Source organism: Tupaia chinensis, unplaced genomic scaffold (genome assembly GCF_000334495.1).
Source record: "Tupaia chinensis unplaced genomic scaffold, TupChi_1.0 Scaffold146650_1, whole genome shotgun sequence".
NCBI lineage: Eukaryota > Metazoa > Chordata > Mammalia > Scandentia > Tupaiidae > Tupaia > Tupaia belangeri.
The window spans coordinates 780,104-792,271 of record NW_006206507.1 but is presented as its reverse complement, the minus strand read 5'-3'; the positions used below and the strand labels follow the sequence as shown (position 1 = coordinate 792,271).

The window sequence follows — 12,168 nt, the reverse complement described above, 5'->3', positions numbered from 1 at the left end:
TACTTCAGGCAAGAAGCCAAGAGAAAGCAGAATGACTTAACTCATTTAAGATTCCTAGTGTTGATTTTCCTACTATTTTATCTATATTTTATGCTGATGGTCTTTATTTTTTCTATCAAATCAAATATTCTCCCAAGCAGAAGATTTAGAACAAATCAGACTCCATAGCAGTTAGAGCGTGTCTCTGACATGCAGTAGTCAGAGACCAGCTAGTCGTGTCAAAGGAATTAAAGTATCTGTCTGTTGTGAATGAATGTACTAGTTAGAGTTTTCCACACAACAGAAATTCTCCTTAGCATACTTGATCAGTACAGTTTATTGAAAGAATATCCCATGGCTGACAGACTGGCTGGGGAGACTTAAAATGAACGGAATAATGTGAGGCCAGATAGGCAGAAGCAGAGCCAAAATCATGTCATGGAACTGTCCATTAAGTTCCCTGCTGCCACCAGGGTATTGGCACTGTCTCTTAATTTGCTGGTCTGACTGCTCTGGATTTCTGGATGCTCTGCTGATGTCGAAATGGCTCTTCATTCTCATTGTTTATTTGTGTTAACTCCTAGTGTTCAGCCAGGATTTGTGGTGTTTGGTTGGCTGAGACGAAGTTCACATACCCATGTATTGACTACACAGGACTCGAAGAAAGTGATGTCTAGCATTTTGAATGTTGTAATGACAGAAGAATGTGGGTCCTGTTTCTCATCAAGATGATAAAGCAGGGAATTTTCCTAACATAGGGAATACATTCAGATCTAGAGCATGCTTCCTTTGGTTTCCTATACTTCTCCATCTCCCCACCCTTAAGCCACCTCATGAACATCACCAGAATAAGTTCATTATCTAATCCCAGATATTACCTGTAGAATGTGGAAAGAATTGCAGATGAAATCTTTATGGAAACATTGTGTATGAGCTTAGAGAAAGCATCAAGAATGCAGGTGTGTGTGTGGGGGGGTGACAGATGGCATGGTGGTTAAGGGGGCTGGACTACAACATGGCTGACTGCAGTTTGAGTCCTGGATCTGGCATCTTGCTCTCTCACTTTCCTTCTCTCTCTCTGTCTCTCTGGGCAACTTCAAAAATAAAGAAATAAATAAAAATAATGACAATGAATAACATTAAATAAAACAATTCTTTTTTAAAAAAGGACTGCAGATGGGCAAAATTAATGTGGGTTTTTAAAAAGGGATGGCAACAACTCTGTGACTCTATAGGCATATAAGCTTAAAATAGAACATTAGTGAAATTTAAGACTAGATTTCTAGACATTAAGTACTAATGATTTTTTTTTCCTTTTTTTTTTTTTTTTGGAGAGGTTTTTGCTATAGGGCGCGTGCGCTCACCAGAAAGACAGAGAGAGACAGAGAGATAGAAAGTGAGAAATCACCCCCCAGGGGGGATGGCCACGCCACAATCCCTTCTCCTCCATTCTCCTCTCGGGATCTTGGGCACACATGCACACACACCCGGCGTGAGTTTAAGCCACCGGGTCCGGGACGCGAACCGTGGTCGACTACATGGGAGTCCAGTGACATAGCCATTACACTAACTGCTGGTCCCCAGTACTAATAATTTTTAATTTTTTATGTAAAACAATGTAATTTCTTGATTCAGTGAACTTATGGTAGAGTCTCTTTTTAAAAAAGTTTACTTATTTATTGTTTACATGAGAGAAAGGGAGAAAATGAGTAAGAGAAAAAGAAAAAGACAAGTACCATCAACAGCATCTCACACCATGTACAAGTCAACCCAGGAACTGAATCTCGGTCTTCACTTGGCTCCAGCCTTGTGGAGCAGCACATTACAACTGTGCCATAGTGGCTAGCCTGGCAGGGACTCTTTGGAGACCTTTAAAGGCAGAGCAGAAATAAAATTTACATGTTAAAATCCTATTTTGGAGGAGGCCAGCAGGTGGTATAGTGGATAAGGTGCTAGACTCCCATATGGCCAACAAAGGTTCAAGTCCTGGACCTGGTGGCTTGAAACTCACACAGGGCACATGTGCATGCATGCCCAAGATCCCAAGAGAAGAATAGGGAAAAAGAGATTGTGGGGGTGATTTTTCGCTCTTCTTCTCTTTGTCTCTTTCTGTGTGTGTGTGTGTATTTGAGTTATTTTCCTGCAGGGTATGTATGCTCACTGGAGAGACAGAGACGTGTGTGTGTGTGGGGGGGTGTGTGTATACGTATGTGTACACACACCCACACACATATATGCATTGAAATATGTGGTTTGGATTTGTTATTTTATATAGTCCCAGTGGAAACCATGTAGAAGGTAGGAGATCTGTCCATTTTGCAGACCAGCAAATTCCATTCATGCCCTTTCCAGTGACTGTAATTTCTCCTGTGTCAAGGGTGAATCCACTAACTCCAACTTTACATAATGAAAGAGTGCCCAGGTTTTGAAACTGTTACATAAACTTGTCCTGTTTGGCCTAATTTTTGGAAACAGAAACACACTTTATAGTCATTGCTTAATTGTTCATTCATGCATTCGTTTTTTTCCCCCTCCAACATGCATGGGCTGCTTTCTCTATATCAGAGAGTATTTTTAGATTCTAGAGGCGTGAATGTCAAGAGATTGAAGTCCTGTAGACGACTATGATCTTAAGCTAGTTAACCTCTACAAGTCATTTACATTGCAAGTTGCTGTCATAGATTTTCATGTGCAATGGGACAGAGCATATTTGTGTATAGTAAAAGTATAGGAAACCTAGATTTGACTTAGACTTTTCTTTAGAGTCTTAAGGATGTTGTTTAATATATGAAGAGGAGTGTATTGTTTATGATTCTGTATTTCGAAGGGAAATGACCTTCTAAACCAAGTAACAAATATGAACAGATGCAAATGTTGTGGGTGACAAAGTGTGCAGGCAGTGTAAGCTAGAAAAATTCTGAATCATAAGAAGAAATGAAATGGAAACAAGTTATCTTTCAATAGTGCTTTCTTATGAACTCCTCATTTCCCCTAATTGGTAGAACAAGTCGATCAATTTATTTTCTGTTCTTTGCTTTAATGGCTTTTTTTTTTAATCTGAAAAGAAATCATGATTTACTTTATTCATTTTCAACACTTTGTTCACTTTCCTATTGGATGCTCAACGTTAAGGTTTTTTTATCCTTTCCTTCCTGTTTACATCATTAGCTATCCTCTTTTTTTTTTTTTGAAAAGTATTTATTTATATATTTTATACTAAAATATTTTAGGTACATCTTATCTTTGGAATGATTTTTTACTTTAACCAATTTTCTGGATTCACTAACTCTGAAGAGTGAGTGAATTTTCCCCCCAGCTGCTTATATTTTATATAGGTCTGAGATAAGAATTTAGATAAGAACTTGTATGAAATGGGTATGTGACCAGATTCTAAAATAAATTTTGGTCTATGTTACTTGAAATACAAGAAGTCGGTTTCTGGTTTAGCTATCCTCTTTATATTCTACTTTTATTTCATGAAGTTGCCATCCTTACTAAGTACTCCTAATCACAATTCAATATTTTAATTCACACATTCTAAGATGGAAGTGTGTCTTATCTCTAAGTGTTGCTATGAGAAATGCCTGATTATTCACAAAACACTTAGTTTTGAGTACATTTCTATATAGATCAGTTTCGTTTTGTTTAATTTGCTATAAGGCATGTCTGCTCACCAAAGAGAGAGAAAGTGAGAAAGCACCTTGCAGGGGTATAGTGTAGTCCCTTCTCCATTCTCCTTTCCGGATTGGACATGCATGTACACACAGCTGGCATGTTTTTCAAGCTGCCAGTTCAATACTCAAAAGGCACAGTTGACCATGTGGGATCCCACTGCCTTAACCACCACACCATCAGCTGGCCCTAAATGAGACAGTTTCAACGAGAATACACTATGCCTCTGTGTTGTTGTTTTCTTTTTTAAACATGGAAGCTTCGTGAATTTGTATGTCATTCTTGTTTAGGGGTCATGCAAATCTCTGTATCATTCTAATTTTAGTAAATGTGCTATAAAAGTAAGCACTATGTGTTTTTTTAATTTTAATTATTTTCTTTCACTTTATTTTAGAATTTGACCATTTAAACTACAGGCACTTAATGGTAGAGAAATCATAGGGAAGATAAGAACAATAAAAAGAGAATTCCTTTGGAGAGAAAATAACATATTTCTCATGTTAACTTTCTTATACAGAATTATTGCCTTTTTTAAAGATAAGAGAACAATAATTTTGAAAAACTGTGCTTGTTTCAGGGGATGGGCAGAGGCAAGAGAGTGATATACTAAATGTAAGAAGATTGAGGTGTGGTATTATCCGTTGAAGATATTTAGTAGTTTCATCAACTCTACTAGGGAGAAATGTTCACCTGTTGAAATATCCAGTTTGTAAGACAAATAATAATGTGATTGAATGTATAAAAGAAAATGAAGTGAAAAAAGGTTTTAAAATTTTAAAAATTAAAAAAAAATAATAATGATCAGCTGGGTGAAATAAAAGAAAAGCTCCAGTTGAGGAACAAAATTTGCCATGTGATGAAAGTACCTAAGATCAGGAGGAAGATGATCAATAATTCCAATTACCTTCACATTAAGTTTGAATAGACCATTAAGCAATTTGAAAGAATTGTTAGCAAATTCAACTGGAAGTAAGAAAGTATATATTGTTATGTATCATACAAAATGCAGTAGCTATAACTTTTCACTAATTTTCAGACTAGTAATTTAAAATAAATCCTTATTATATATTGATCATTTTCTTTTCTTTTTCTTCTTAATTTATTATACTTATTTCTTGCATTTCATGAGTACTTTGTTAACATCATGCAATATTTTAGTTTAATGTGCATTCTGTGTTTTGATAAAGGAACATTAACTCTAGATAAAGTCATTCATTTTTATTGATGTAATTGTTTTTATGCAAGTTATGCATTAAAGTTATGCAAGTTAAAGAATTAGTTCTAGTTTGTTAAGAGAAACAGCAATTTTTACTTTCAACTTTCTACTTATTCTTTTAGTCTCCCCTCCACCCCACCTTAGGGCACATTTGTTTACCAAAAAGAGACAGAGTAACTAAGAGCGAGAAAGTGAGAAATGGCCACGCCACAGTCCCTTTGTCCATGATATAGAATTCCATATTTTGTTATCCATTCATCAGTGAATGTCCATCTGGGGTTTTCACCTTTTGACTATTATGAACAGTGTTGTTATGAGCGGTTGTGTACAGGCATCTGTTTTGAGTACTTTTGGTGAATTATTTGGAGTATATACCTATAGGTGGAATGGTGGATCCATTTCATAACTCTTTTAAGTTTTTAGAGAGATTACAAAACTATTTTTTAGGATAAATGTGCCTTTTTCATTCTAACCAACAATATGTGTGTGCTTGTGTATGTGGGGAAGGGTTTTCAATTTTTTCATACCCTCACTAGTGTTTGTTATTGTCTGTCTTTTTCATTATAGTGGGTGTTTAATGGTATCCAACTGTCATTTTGGTTTGCATTTTCCTCATGACTAATGAAATTGAGCATCTCTTAAAGTGCATATTGTCCTTCTATTTAAAAAATTGTCTTTAATTATTTTGTTATAATTTTTTCCCTTTGATTTTTTTTCTACTTTTGGATCTCTTATTATTCAAATATGGAACATCATGGATTGCTCACCTCATTTTCTTTTCTCTCTGATTCTTTAATTCATTTTTCTTTAGCTCAACATTGAAAGATATTTTCTCAACGTTTCTTTTACCTATAGGTTGAATCAATTTTCCTTATTTAAAAGCTCAAATCCTGGACCAGCAGTTGGGGTTATGGCTATGTCACTGGACTCCCATGTAGTTGACTGTGGTTCGAGTCCCAGACCCAGTGGCTTAAACTCACGCTGGGCACGTGTGCGTACGTGCCCAAGATCCCAAGAGGAGAATGGGAGGAGAAGGGTTTGCAGCGTGGCCATCCCCCGAGGGGTGATTTCTTGCTTTGTCTATCTCTCTCTGTCTTTCTGGTGAGTGCACTCGCCCTATAGCAAAAACCTTAAAAAATAAACAAACTCAAATCCAAAAGGTTCCACATCTAAAACTTTTTGAGTGCCATCATGATGCCATGAGTGGAAAATTCTGCATCTGATATCATGTGATGGATCATAGTGAAAATGCTGCAGTGGAAAAATATTGTATGAAAGTACCTCCAGGCTATGTGTAATGGCATATCTAAGCATAAATGAATTTTGGATTTAGAGTTGTGTCACATTCCCAAGATGATTTATTATGCATATATCGATACACCAAAATATGAAAACAATCTGAAATCTGAAACATTTCTAACAAGCATTTTGGAGTAGGGATACTAAAACTGTATTCTACTAAAATTTAATATATTTAATTTTACTAAATTAATTTCTAAGATGCCTTTTATCAAAATACTCCAAAATTTTTTTGTTTCAAGGATGCAATGTCTTTTTTTATCTGACTGAAAAATATTAATAATAGTCTTTTTGAAGTTTTTCTAACAGTAAGACTCTGTTTTCACCAAGTTATTATTTTTTTTTTCAGTTTGTTTAAGTCTCGGTCTTTAATATTAGAGGCTTTGGTCAGATAGCTGGTATAGAAACAATTTTATTGGACTAAGCCATTTGTTTAGAAATCCTTGATTTTAGGATCCATTTTTTCTGTAGTGCTGCAAGATTTCTAGTGAAGATTCTTATAAAATCCTTCCTGGAGTATAGAGCCCTAAATACCAGTCTTCTGTAAGCAGAGTGAGGGATAGAATACCACTTAATCCTCTTGTTTCAGAATATTATTCCTCTAACTGGTTAGTGTTCCTAGTTCAGACACCCTCTGTTTTATCTTGTCCAGGTTTGGAAGGGGCAATTATTTGTATAGCTGAGTGGGAAAGGGGGCTCTAAATAGCTACTTGAAAGACTTTCAGCCAGTCTTTCACGTTTTAAACTCACATCTGCACAATTTCTGTTGATCCCTGCTTCCTGGTGCTGCCAATTTCCTGAGTCTTTTGGTTATTCTGTGTATAAACAATGCTGCTTCTAGGCTTTCTGTACTGCCATGTTATTATTCTGCTTGGTTGGTTGGTTGTGCTTTGCTGTGTTAAACTTTCCATCATCATTTTTGGAGCTTCTTAAATATGGTGAGTGGGGATTGAGCAAAGTACAAAGTAGAAGTAGAGCTTCAATTTGCCATCTTTACCTTGGAACTTCATCCATTCTTAATAAATTAAAAAATGAACAAATTCTTAAGCTTGTTATAGTGCAGACCACTGTGTAATTAGATAATTTTTTTCACATTAATGGTAGTGAAGCATTTAAGTATTTGCTATTTATTAATTGTAAGAATTTATCAAATGAGACAAGACTGGTGGGAGTGAAGATATTTGAATGAACTGTTATTAGATTATTGTCCAATCAATAACATTTTAGACACATGAGCATGTGCCTTTATTAGGATATGCTACCCTGATGGAAAATATGCTTGTTAATTGGTTAGTTAGTCATTGCATTTTTTTTTTGTTATGATGATTGTGGGATGTTTTTACACATATAGATACACATTTATACACTTGATATTAATGTTCTTAAAACCAGTAAAGACATTTTTACAATATGTATATAAAGAAATATTCAATGGTAAAGGGTTCTGACTTTAAAACCTAGTAATTAAGAATATATAGACTTTTCACTTTGCAGTTTTATTATGTTTTTTATTACTGTGTATTATTAAAGACCTCATTTTTAGAAAATGAACTTCAGTGTTCTGAGTTAACATCCAACTTCAAGTGAGTAATTTACTCCTTTCTCACTGGCACATACAAACCCAGTTATAAATCCCCAACAGATGCTCATGCCTCATTTCTGTTTCATAATTCAGGAATTGAAAAACTAATTTGTCATGGCAGCTCTTTGCTAAGTAAGAATTTTTCATCTTTTGAGTTGTTCCTTCTTTCTTGAAAATGCAATCGTTGTTTAAAAGCTTTGGATCTGTTACTAGCTTTCATCCAGCCATTGTCAGGGACATTCGGAAGACTGATTTCATTCTTTTTTCTATTCCTTCTATTTCATTACCCTCTTTACTTGGATGAGGACGTTAGCAGCAGAAAATTGTTGAGTACTCTGGCTAGAATTTTAAGAAATAGACTGAGGAAGGCTTTCCAAATCTGGCAAGAAGATAGAAAGTCAACAATGCTGAGGGAAAAGAGTATGGGGAGAATATGATTAGTAATGAATATTTATTGGAAGAAAAGAAAGAATTAGCACTGTAAAATAATCATATTTTCACTGACTGAAAATACAACGAACTGAGTGGTGTAGTGTAAAGGGTTCAAAGGCCAACATGATTGTGCTTATTTGTCATCATGACACCTGTATAAGATGAATGGGCAGCTAGTTTCCTTGAGGGCAGGGACTGATTTCTCATTTTGTTCACCTAATACTACCAATTGCAGTGGGAAATCTATAAATCTTTGCCAACTTCATATGGTTATTTCTATAGAACAGATGCCTTGGACACAGTGTTCATGTGTGTGTGTGTCAGAGAGAGAGAGAGAAAGAGAAAATAGAGTCTTTGCTTCCAGGCTTTTACTAAAATTCTCTTGTAGACTGTGATAGACTCAGAGATATGGTGGCCATATCCTCCTTTAAGGAAGAGTTGCTGCCCAGCTACAGGAAATACTATCAGCAGAATGTTTCCAGCTGTCAGCTCCTCCAGCATCTGTCTCGGTTGAAAAGACCAGTCCTGAATGTGATTACTTCCTTGCCTGGGCATGCTGTAACTGGTGATTTTCAAAGGCGAGTGTGTAAAGGCCCAGCCATTTCTTCTCCATGCAGTGCAGCTCTGGTACTAGCTAGGCCAAAGATTTATTGGCCAGCATTGTACTTTGACTTCCTTTGACCAGTTTTCCTTCCTTCTCCTTCATGTCAGCTATGAACATATTTAATTCCTCTTAAGTAAGAGGCATTCTCTACCTCAGTCTCCATCTGAAGAACCCAACCTGTGTCAATGAGTCAAAAAACTAATTTGTAAATTGTTTATTCCATCAGTTTAACATGGAATTGCTATCTTTAAGGGAAGTCAGTGTCAGAATTTGAGGTTCTGACTTAAGAATTCAAGAAAATGAGACATTACACCAGAAATCAAAAGACTTTTAGGAGTTCATGAGAAAAACAAAACAAAACAAAACAAAACATGATATAGCAAGTCCACATGGATGTGTCCTGGGTTTGCATCCTGGCACCTCTGCTAGCCCATGTGCCTATGATCCAGACTGGCAGAGACGGGAGGTTGCAGCAAAAAGACTCTTTTTTTTTTGGAGAGGTTTTCACTATAGGTCGTGTGTGCTCGCCAGACAGACAGAGAGAGACATAGAGACAGAAAGCAAGAATTCACCCCCCCGGGGGGATGATCACACCGCAATCCCTTCTCCTCCATTCTCCTCTCGGGATCTTGGGCATGCACGCACACGTGCCCAGCGTGAGTTTTAAGCCACCGGGTCCGGGATGCGAACCGCGGTCGACGACGTGGGAGTCTAGTGACATAGCCATTACGCTAACTGCTGGTTCCCACAGCAAAAAGACTCTGTTGGAGTGCCTATCTTGCTTTCATGGGAAGAAATGAATGAACTTAAAAAAATAATTTCTAGAAAAAAAATTAACTTTGGATGAGACATTATTGAGTGAATTAGTAAAACCCTAGCTTTTAAAAAAGTTTTTATCTCCTCAACAAAGGGTTCTTTTAAAGTTCAATACAAATATATGGGACTGGCAGGTAGCGTGGTGGTTGAGGCACTTGACTCCCACATGGCCAACCATGGTTCAAGTCCTGGATCTGGAGGCTTGCTTTCTTACTCCCCCCCACCCCCCTGCTTCTACTTTCTATCTCTGGTCAAATTAAAAACTAAGAATAATAAATAAAATTAAATAAATAATTTAAAAATTCAATACAAATATATATATGAACTTAATAAGCAAAGAAAAAATTGAGCAGGATTTGCATAATATAGAAGAGAATATTACTCTTCTCAAATATTTGGATCTCACTCATTGCAGGAAGAGTGTATCTCCTTTCTGGGTTGAATTTAGGTGTGATCATGTGACTTGCTTTGGCCTATGCTTTGTGAGCAAAAGTTATTTGCTATGTAGCCTAAACTGGGATATCCTAACTGATACATGTGAATTAGTTACTCCAACCAGCCAGTGCTACCATCTGTTATCTTCAAACACTTCTTCTATGATTAACAATCACATGTATGATATATGAGCATATGTATGATGTATGTTTAATGTATATTTATGTGTATACTATCCTCATACACAGTAGAGTTGCCTTTTTTTAACCGTTCATAGTCATAGAAGTTAAAGAAACGATCATTCCAAATCAATAAATATAATTGTACTTCAATTTTTATCCACATTTAAAAATCCATACTTGTTTTGTATTAACATAAAAAATTCATACTTATCCTTATGTCATTTTAAACTTTGCTTGACTTTAAACTTCTTTAAATTTAAATAATGGTTTTTAAAGGTTTTTTTTTTTTTTTTTGAAGAGGTTTATTTTTCTATAGGGCGCGTGCGCTCGCCACACAGACAGAGAGAGATAGAGAGACAGAAAGCAAGAAATCACCCCCCAGGGGGGGATGGCCACACTGCAATCCCTTCTTCTCCATTCTCCTCTCGGGATCTTGGGCACACGCGCACATGCGCCCGGCATGAGTTTTAAGCCACCGGGTCCGGGACACGAACCGCGGTCAACTAAGTGGGAATCCAGTGACATAGCCATTATGCTAACTGCTGGTCCCGGTTTTTAAAGGTTTTTATGAAGCACTTGATTCTGGTCTTTTTTTTTTTTTTTTTTTTTTAAGTTTTTGCTATAGAGTGCATGCACTCAACAGAGGGGAGAAGGAAAACACTCCTACTCATTGGCGGGAAGGCTACACTCTGATCTTTTTACCTCCATTCTCCTCTTGGAATTTTGGGCTTGCATGCACACGCACCAGGGGTGATGACCACACTGCTGGGTCTAGGACTTGAACCACATAGTCGACCACATGGGATCCAGCTCCATAACCTCCACACCACCTGCTGATAATTCTGTTTTTTTTTTTTTTTTTTAACATTTAAAAACCATGTGTTTTTCAATGTAGGCACTCAATTTGCGTACCATAAACTTTGGTATCATTGTGTCAGGGGTCAAGAACAAGTGTGGCCACCTTCCTTGACAAATACTGCCAAATATGCTTTTTGCTACATTTTTCTTAATAGAAATTTTTGCAACCAGCTTCACATGCTGATTATGATAATTACATGCCAAACCTACTGTTTTGTTTTGATATGAATATTGAGAGATATTTTACCCACATTTTTCCAGTATTATTTTCTGAAGCTAGTTTGATAATTGATTCAAATTTGAAGACCAATACCTTATTTTAAAATTTTGCTAATACTGACTTTCAAACAGTATTTTCAGCCTGAGCATCAGGAAAGTGTTACCTCAATTCATCCCAGAGAGATTAGGTGAGATTTTTATTTTTTCTCTTGAAGTTTTTTTTTTTTTTTCCAGTAACCTTTTTATGGCAAGTTATACCAAGTTGAGAATGAAGAGATATTTTTAGATCTGATTCACTGAACTATATAATTAGATTTTGGCATAAAAGCTTAAAGCATATTATAAGAAGCAGTAATGTTGATCTTTGCTTCTTGAAGTTTCAGGATTCATAGTCAAAATATCAACAACGTCTGCCAAATATGTCAAACTCCTGGGAAAGTTAACTTTGAAAGTTTACAACTGTCTGATGATTGAGAAAAAAATAAAACAGTTCTTTTTTCAGGGTATCTTTAGTTTCATACCCATGCATAGCAAGGGATTAAGAACATTTTCTTTATCTACAAATTGTGGGATGCTAGTAGCTAAGAAAAATGATGAGTTGATCTTTGGCTTTTTAATTAATTTATTTATTTTTATGACAGGCAAGTGAGCAATTTGACTTCTGGCTGTAGATGTTGACAAAGACAGAGTCTGGGATTTCTACTCTGTTTTAATGTTTAGCAATATTCAGAATACAAGAATTCATGAGATTTCTCTGTGATCTGAGGTCTTTTTAACGTTCACTATTAAAAGAGTTGAATAGAAATAAAATTTATTTAACTTTGTGGATTCCTTTTTTTTTTTTTTTTAGAGATTTTCACTGTAGGTGGCGTGC

The 12,168-nt window shown here is 36.1% G+C and overlaps 1 protein-coding gene and 1 non-coding gene across 3 annotated transcripts in view; one reads left to right on the top strand and one right to left on the bottom strand.

The window, feature by feature from the left end:
- CDK14 (cyclin dependent kinase 14) overlaps positions 1-12,168 on the top strand; it is a 667,802-nt gene that overhangs the window by 307,314 nt on the left and 348,320 nt on the right. The gene's annotated exons all lie outside the window — the stretch shown is intronic.
- On the bottom strand, positions 3,897-4,000 carry LOC114006265 (U6 spliceosomal RNA). The gene has a single exon (XR_003548001.1). It is a non-coding gene; the product is annotated as a U6 spliceosomal RNA (small nuclear RNA).